A 9,365-nucleotide genomic window follows, 5' to 3' on the forward strand; every position below is an offset into this window, starting at 1 on the left:
ATGGTGTGATATGCCGATTTTTTGAAAAAAGGAGTTGAGATTTCTGTACTCCCCTCCCCAATTAGATTGGAGAGCTAAGATTTTACAATCAGACTTTCTTTCTACTAGTGCTTGAAAGTTGTGGAAAACTTGAAACACATCGGATTTCTTTTTGGTGAGATAGATCCAGGTGTACTTGTTGTAGTCATCGATAAAGCTTACGTAATAGGTGTGTCTACCAACTGAAGTAGGGTCAGGGCCCAAAACATCAGAAAATATGAACTCAAGAGGTATAGTAGAAATGCTTGTAGACACAGGTTAAGGTAACTGATGACTCTTAGCACACTGACATGAATCAAAAATTGTCTCACAATCACGCTCACCAACAAACGGGAGCTTATTCTTTTTAAGAAAATGTTCGACTAAGGAAAAAGATGCATGTCCTAATCTATCATGCCACCGTGTTGAAGAGACTTTGGTGACACCATAGGCTAGTTTATTCAATCTCCTAAGCTCTGGAATCAACGGGTAAAGCCCTCGAACGCATCTACCTCGATACAGGGTTTTCTTCATGACCTGATCCTTGATCAAAAAAAAGGGATGAAACTCAAGGAGTACATGGTTGTCAATGGCAATGCGATGAACTGGAAGGAGATTTTTGAAAGCACTAGGAACATGCAAAAAAATTTCTTAGACGGATATTTCTATGGGGAGTTTTAAGCATTGAATGACCAACGTGGCTAATGCTCATACCTTCTCCGTTGGCAGTGTGAACTTGATCCTGCCCGCGATACTTCTCACGAACTATCATCTTTTCTAGCTCGTTGGTGATGTGGTCAGTTGCGCCACTGTCCACATACCAATTCGTATCGATGCCGTAGGAGCCATCTGCTGCGCCTGCAACCTTCTCATCTTGAGATGACTCGCCCTCGTCTTCATAGCGATACCAGCAATCGCGTGCAGTATGGCCTAGCTTGCCGCAGATTTGGCATCGCGGCGCGTCGGGGCTGGCGCGAGGTCTGCCACCACAGCGACCCTTGTTGTTATTGTTGAAGGACCGCTCGTTGCTGCCGTCGCCACCCCAAGAGGGGTTGCCGCCACTGCTGTTTCCGCCTGCTGGCGACTTGACCTTGCCGTGTGGTGGTCCGTGGTAGCATGAGGAGCCGCCGCCACTGCCACCGCGGCCGCCACGAGCAACCACGTTTGCAGAAGACTTGAAGCCCCCGCCCGAGGTGTAGTTGTAGAGGGCGAGGCGCTGATCGAAGTTGCTCATCTAAGCGTAGAGATCATCGAGGTTGATGGTGTCGGTGCGGGCGTCGTTGGCGGAGACGAGGGGCTGGTACTCCATGTAGAGGCCAGCGGTGATGTAGGAGACGAGCTCATCGTCATCGATGGGCTTTCCAGCGGCCGTGAGCTCATCTGCGAGTGCCCTCATGTGGGCGAAGTAGGCAGCAACAGATTACGTCCCCTTCTGCGCCATGGAGAGAGCAACTCGGATGTTGTTGACGCGGGCTCGAGATTGCAACGAGAACATGTGGGCAAGAGCTGCCCAGAGCTCGTGCGGCGTGGCGATGGAGGTAACCTGCACGAGAACCTCTTTGGTGAGGGTATTAAGAAAGTATCCGAGTACCTGCTGCCCTTCTCTGAACCAGATTGGATGGAGAGGGTTCGGAGTCTGCTCTTATTTCCCGTCTTTGTCCTTCGTGGTGAGGATCTTGACAGGTTCCGGCATGGTGCCGTCGGCATAGACAAAAAGGCCAGCCCCCCTCAGCTGCAGTGTCACCTGCGCACGCCACAGGACGTAGTTGGTGCGGGTGAGCTTTTTTGCAACCTGCCCAAGGGAAGCCTGGACGGTGCTGGAGGAGGAGGACGACATGGCTAGCGATGGGTGTTTTTCTAGATGCGATGGATAGAGGTGTGTAACACCCCGGATGTAACTTTCCCAATTTGTACTCCAACTCTTGCCATTTCCGGCGTTAAGTTATATTTATTTCCTCGGGTTCGGGTTTTGTCTCCGTGTGTTGTTGTCTTTGTCATGCATCTCATATCATGTCATCATGTGCATTGCATTTGCATACTTATTCATTTCATGCATTCGAGCATTTTCCCCGTTGTCCGTTTTGCGTTCCGGCGCTTCGTTCTCCTCCGGTGGTCATTTCTAGCTTTCTTTCGTGTGTGAGGATTAAACATATCCAGAATGGACCGAGACTTGCCAAGCGGCCTTGGTTTACTACCGGTAGACCGCCTGTCAAGTTTCGTGCCATTTGGACTTCGTTTGATACTCCAACGGTTAACCGAGGGACCGAAAAGGCCTCGTGCGAGTTGCACCCAACACCCCTCCAATTTGGCCCAAAACCCACCAATCTCTGCTCCATCATCTAGAGCGTTCGATCACGATCGCGTGGCCAAAAACCGCACCTCATTTGGACTCTCCTAGCTCCCTCTATGCCTATATATACACCCACCCTCCAAAAATTCGCGGTTCAATCCACCCCTAACCCTAGAAAAATAGATCTCCGCCGCCGCCGGGCGTGTCCGACCCGCGCCGGACAACGTCCGGATCCGCCGCCGCCAACCACCGGGCGCCATATGGCGCGGGCGGACCACATCACCGCCGCCACTCCTGCCGGCCCGTCAGGCCTGGAGCGGGCCCGCCTCTCCGCCGCTCGGGCCAGAGCCCGCGCCTCCTCCCCGCATCGTCTTCCCCAGCCCCGGGTGCCCGAGCCCCGCCGCCGTCGAAGCCCGCCGCCGCCGCACCATTTCCGGCCGGGGCAAGCTCCGCCCCGGGCCACCTCGTCGCCGGTCGCCGCCCCTCGCCGCCTCCGGCCTCTCCCTCCTCGTCTCCGAGCTCTGGCCGCCATGAACTCCACCGATGAACAGGAACTCCGGCAGTGAACAGTAGATCCGGCATGCATCAAAATCCGTGCAGATCTGGATCTGAGATCCGCGGGTTGACTTCTTCTCCTCCGAACCCTAATTTTTGTGCTAATTTGGCCTGTGATATCTCCGCATCCATAGCTTCGTTTGGACATATAGTATATCAAAATGTTCGCCTCGATGAGTACATCATTTCATTCCATTGCAACATTTTCATTTGAGTTCATCTTGATGCCCGAAATGCTGTTAGAAAGAGGCTTCGTGACTTAATTGTCAGATCTGCTAGTTCATCTTAGACTATTGTCATTTTTGCCATGATTGTTGTGTGCATGATATGCCTATGAGTCCTTCATATGTTTTGTTAAGGATTTTGTCTTCTTTCCAGAGGTCCAACCCATGCATTTTTGTGATGTGTGTGGTGACTTGTGCAAGCTTGCAAAGTGAGGCACCCGGTAAATCTGTTTTCAGAGACTTAGTAGTTTTCACTAAGTCTGGGATTATTTAGTTCATGATACCATATGTTCATGTTGTTTCCTAGTGATACGTGCCTCTTTTGAGGATGATCAGTAAAGGAGTTTTGTTAATCTTGTTATTCTCTATCCATCCATGTCTTTGTTTGCAATTATGGAGCACCCTAGCTTGAGTCAATCAAGCTCTACTTTTGCTTCGTGGTGAATCTGGGCAGATCGTCAACTTGTTTGCGATTTTGCCGATGCTATTGTAGTGGATCCGTGCATGCTATGCCTTTGTTCTTGCCATGACTAGCTAGCACTTGGTGCCTTCTTAATGTATGTATGATTGCCTTGCCATGACTTGCACCGTAGTGAGTGCATCGAGCTCGTTTACATGCCTTCGTGAGTTATATTTCAGCATGTCTCAGTTTTCACTAAGTCTGAAAACTGATTGTGTTTTAGCTATGTTCGTGTGCTTGTTAGTATATTTTGTGATCCCTTTTGGCCCCAGGTCACTTAGGGACTTTTGTTAATATTGTTGATTAGCTCCATGCCATGTCTTTCTTTGTCATGTTCAGGTCCTGTAGCATGTTGTTTTGTTGCTCCGAAGAGGGCTATATGATCTGAAATTCCAGACAAGTGTTAATTTCACTAAGTCTGAGATCTGTTTTACCATTTGCGTTTTTGCCATACTTGTTTGAACCTGTTAATGGATGATGTGGACGTAGCTCAGTGCTAGACTTTTGTTAAGCATCTTGTGTGCATCCCTACTATGTATTTTGTTGTCATGTTTGGGTGCTATAGCATGTTCATTTCATTGCATTTAGATGCCTACTTGCTGTAAATCGCAGACCGGTGTCATTTTTAAATCGCTTACCATTTCCAAACCGTAACTCCGATTCCGGCGTTCTTTATATCGTTTTCAAGCGATTTCATCTCATCTTTCCAGTGGCACACTTGGAATTCCAAGTTGAGGCCAGCTTCATGCATTTCCTGTCATATCTTGCATTTTGCAACCCGCATCGCATCCCGCATAGCATATCATCATTTCATCATATTGCTTGGTCTTGCACGTGGTTGATTGTATCCTTGTTGCTTGTTTGTCTTGTTTGGGTAGAGCCGGGAGACGAGTTCGCTAATGAGGAGCCCGTTGAGTTTGCTCTTGAGGATCCAGTCAACTCTGACAACTGTGCAGGCAAGATGATCATACCCTCGAAATCACTACTATCTTTGCTATGCTAGTTTGCTCGCTCTTTTGCTATGCCATTGCTACGATGCCTACCACTTGCTTGCAAGACTCCCAAATTGCCATGTCAAACCTCTAACCCACCTTGTCCTAGCAAACCGTTGATTGGCTATGTTACCGCTTTGCTCAGCCCCTCTTATAGCGTTGCTAGTTGCAGGTGAAGATTGGAGGTCGTTCCTTGTTGGAACATCTTTTATTTACTTGTTGGGATGTCATTATATTGCCATGTTATCTTAATGCATCTATATACTTGGTGAAGGGTGGAAGGCTCGGCCTCTCGCCTAGTGTTTTGTTCCACTCTTGCCGCCCTAGTTTCCGTCATATCGGTGTTATGTTCCCGGATTTTGCGTTCCTTACGCGGTTGGGTTATAATGGGAACCCCTTGATAGTTCGCCTTGATTAAAGCTTTTCCAGCAATGCCCAACCCTGGGTTTTACCATTCGCCACCTAGCCTCTTTTTCCCTTGGGTTACCGGAGCCCAAGGGTCATCTTATTTTAACCCCCCCCCCCCGGGGCCAGTGCTCCCTCTGAGTGTTGGTCCGAACCGGCTAGCCTGCGGGGCCACCTCGGGGAAACTTGAGGGTTGGTTTTACTCGTAGCTTGACCTATCTGAGTGTGCCCTGAGAACGAGATATGTGCAGCTCCTATCGGGATTTGTCGGCACATTCGGGCGGTTTTGCTGGTCTTGTTTTAACCTCTCGAAGTGTCTTGAATTACCGAGAAACCGAGTCTGATCGGAACGTCTTGGGAGGAGGTCTATTCCTTCGTTGACCGTGAGAGCTTGTCATGGGCTAAGTTGGGACTCCCCTGCAGGGATTGAACTTTCGAAAGCCGTGCCCGCGGTTATGGGCAGATGGGAATTTGTTAATGTCCGGTTGTAGACAACTTGAACCTTAATTAATTAAAATGAATCAACTGAGTGTGTTACCGTGATGGCCTCTTCTCGGCGGAGTCCGGGAAGTGGACACGGTGTTGGAGTAATGTTTGCGCAGGTTGCTCTCTAGTTTCTCGCTCGCGCTTTGCCTCCTGTTCTCGCTCTCTTTTGCGAATAAGTTAGCCACCATATATGCTAGTCGCTTGCTGCAGCTCCACTTATATTTACCTTGCCATACCTATAAGCTTAAATAGTCTTGATCGCGAGGGTGCGAGATTGCTGAGTCCCTGTGGCTCACAGATTACTATTTACACCAGATGTAGGGCCTGATGATTCCGCTCCAGGAGACGCGTATGAGCTCAAGTGGGAGTTCGACGAAGACTCTCAATGATACTATGTTTCCTTTCCCAATGATCAGTAGTGGTGCCCAGTTGGGGGTGATTGGGACCGTTGTCGCATGTTGGGTTCTCTTTTATTTTGGCGCCGTAGTCGGGCCTTGAGTGTATGGATGATGTAATGTTATTTATGTACTTGATTGACGTGGCGAGTGTAAGCCAACTATGTTCTCCCCTTTTATTATTATATTACTTGGGATGTTGTGAAGATTTCCTAACTTGCGACATATGCCTTCAATGCGATTATATCTCTAAGTCGTGCCTCGACACGTGGGAGCTATAGTCGCATCGAGGGTGTTACAAGTTGGTATCAGAGCCTTCCCCGACCTTAGGAGCCCCATTGCTTGATCGTTTTTAGCGGCCGAGTTGTGTCTAGAAAAAATGTTTTGAGTCTTTAGGAATTATATATCGGAGAGATTAGGAATTCTTTTTACTTCCCAGTCTCCTCATCGCTCTGCTAAGGCTTCCTGACGTAGAGTTTTGACTCTTCTCTTCTCAAATTTCACTAAAAAAAATTAGGATCACGCGGGTATCTTGGAATCGTTCCGATGGTTTTATGATGAGAACATTGTCTTGGTGCCTCCTGTCAGGGGTTTAGTGGAAGTGTCCCGGGGAGTTGAGCTCTGAGGTGTTGTCATCATAATTTTATCGTTGCAATTCTGGAATACTTGAGATATTTTCGCCGACATCGAAAATCTCTTTTATGCAGTTCGTTGGTGAGATAACCTCGACGCCACCCAGTACTGGGGCGGGAGTTCGGGAGTATCGCCATAACTTGTATAACGGATGCTTTTCGAAGGTTGAGGTAGATTGTTTCCGAAGGTTTCTTGGTTATGTGTTGAAGGATGGATATAGCTGGATGTAGGAATTGCTAGTTTGGGTGAGATATTATGCTTCCCCTGTATCCCCAACACCTGATTGCATAACCGGAAAGTTTCGGGAGTTTCATAGGTGGGAATTCTCGTAGCTCTAGTCCTTCTTCCACGGATATTGGTTTGAGATTGGGATTTCTTACCGATTATTCGTTCTTGAGCTGTACCTTGTTGATTTAATTCTTCTACCTTCATTCTACGTGGCTTCTCAATTTAGGGATGTGTGACCACTTCAAGAGGAATACATTCGTTCATTTTGTTCGGATGTGAAGACTTTATGTTGCAATTTTCATTCCGTTGGATTCAGCTTCAATATTTTATCTGTCAATGTGCTAATGGTGGTCAACCTCCTCAGGATGGCTCCTCCAATGCGCACGACTCCGAATCCTGATCCGCCACCACCTCCACCTCCTCTAGAGGCATGGCAAGCTGTGATGGCCGCAACCAATGCAAACACACAGCTGATCATGCAAATTCTTCAAGAGCGCAATCAAGGCAGTCATGGGAATCAAGGCAGCAATCAGAATCACTTTGCTACACTCAACCAGTTCCTTGCTAACGGGCCAAAGACTTTCAGCAATTGTGTTGAGGCAACTGATGCTGACGATTGGCTTGTGGATCTGTGCAAGCATTTCGAGTGCAGTAACGTCAGGCCTGAGGACTTTGTCAAGTTCGCTTCCTTCCAACTCAAAGATCAAGCTGCAGAATGGTTCTAGCAGTACAAGGATTCCAGAGGCGGACGTGTTATCACTTGGGATGATTTCCGTCGAGATTTCCGAGCTCATCATATTCCGCAGAGCGTGGTTGAAAGCAAGCATGAGGAATTCCGCAATCTGAAGCAAGGCTCTTTGTCTGTCTATGACTACAACAAGTTATTCCAGAAGCGTGCCCGCTTTGCCAAGCAGGACGTGCCTGATGAGAAGAGCATGATATACCAGTTCAGGGGTGGTCTCAGAGAAGATATCCAGTTCGCTCTTGTCCTCTTCGAGCCCTTGAGATACGATGAGTTCTACAACATGGCACTGAAGCAAGAGGCTGCTCAGTTGAGGTGTGATGCTTCCAAGAAGCGAGTCAGAGATGTTACTCCTTCTTCCTCTACTCAAGTGGCCAAGCAGCAGAAGTTTTGGCTTCCTCCTCCTCCATTCCGTCAGCCGTTTCAGCAGAAGAGCAAAGGTGGCAGTGGTTCTTCCCACCCACCCAACCCTGGCTTTCAGAACAAGACTTCGTCTCAAGCTCCAAGATCGAGTGCTCCGTATCACCGTCCGCTTTCAGAGGTCACGTGCAACAAGTGCCAACAGAAGGGTCACTATGCCAACAAGTGTTTCAACCAGAGGCGTCTTCCTCCTCCTCCTCCTGTCAGATCGGCAAGTACAGCTGTGGTCAAGCATAACCCCAAGCACGCCAAGGTCAATTTGATGAATGCAGCTCAGGCAGAGGATTCTTCAGATGTCATCATGGGTAACCTTCCTGTTAATGATATTCCTGCAAGAGTTCTTTTTGACACGGGTGCATCGCATTGTTTCATGTCAAAGCCATTTTTTACCAAGCATGAGTTCATTTCTTCTCATTTGGGTAAACAAATGGATATCGTTTCTCCTGGCAAACATTTGAGTGCTAGTCTGGAGGTGCCAGATGTTACTATCACGTTGGGCGACTACAAGTTCCTTTCTTCCCCAATGGTTCTTGGTAACTCGGATATTGATCTTATTCTCGGGATGGATTGGCTTTCTAAGCACAAGGCTCAGCTTGATTGTGCAGCCAGGCAGATTCAATTGACTCATTCGTCTGAGGATGTAATTGTCTTTGCCGCTCGGGATAATACCATCCGCCTATTTTCTCTCAATGAGAAGGGTGAATTGGATGCCATCTCTCAAATTCCAGTCGTTTGCGAATATCAAGACGTCTTTCCAGAAGAGCTTCCAGGAATGCCTCCGCACTGGCCAGTTGAATTCGTTATTGATCTTGAGCCTGGCACGGAACCTGTGTGCAAACGTTCTTACAAGCTCGGACCTCAAGAGTTGAAGGAGCTGAAGAAGCAACTCGATATGCAAGAGAAAATGGGTCTCATCCAGCCTAGTTCTTCTCCGTGGGATTGTGGTGTTCTTTTTGTGAAGAAGAAGGATGGAACGGACCGACTTTGTGTTGATTACCGTCCAGTGAACAAGAAGACCATCAAGAACAAATACCCACTTCCCAACATCAATGAGCTGTTCGAACAACTCAAAGGTGCTCAAGTATTCTCCAAGCTTGATCTCCGTATGGGTTATCACCAGATTCGCATTCGTGAAGAAGATATTCCCAAGACAGCATTCAGAACAAGCTTTGGTTCATATGAATACACTGTCATGTCTTTTGGCCTCGCCAACGCTCCTCCGACGTTCTCTCGCATGATGAACTTCATCTTCAACGCCTACACCAATGACTTCGTTTTGGTCTATCTCGACGACATTCTGGTTTTCTCGAAGAACAAGGAAGATCATGCCAAGCATTTGCGTTTGGTGCTTGATAAGCTCAGAGAACATCAGTTCTACGCCAAGTTCTCCAAGTGTGAATTTTGGCTTGATGAGGTTCTTTATCTTGGTCATATCATCTCTGCCAAGGGCATTGCCGTGAATCCTGAGAAGGTGTCTGCAATTGTGAATTGGGAACCTCCTCAGAACGTGAAGCAAC

At 48.0% G+C, this 9,365-nt stretch overlaps 1 pseudogene; it reads right to left on the minus strand.

Moving 5' to 3' along the window:
• Positions 1-1,236: 1,236 nt before the first annotated feature.
• LOC125549680 lies at positions 1,237-1,375 on the minus strand (annotated as a pseudogene).
• Positions 1,376-9,365: the final 7,990 nt, after the last annotated feature.

Source organism: Triticum urartu, chromosome 3 (assembly GCF_003073215.2).
Source record: "Triticum urartu cultivar G1812 chromosome 3, Tu2.1, whole genome shotgun sequence".
NCBI classification, from domain to species: Eukaryota; Viridiplantae; Streptophyta; class Magnoliopsida; order Poales; family Poaceae; genus Triticum; species Triticum urartu.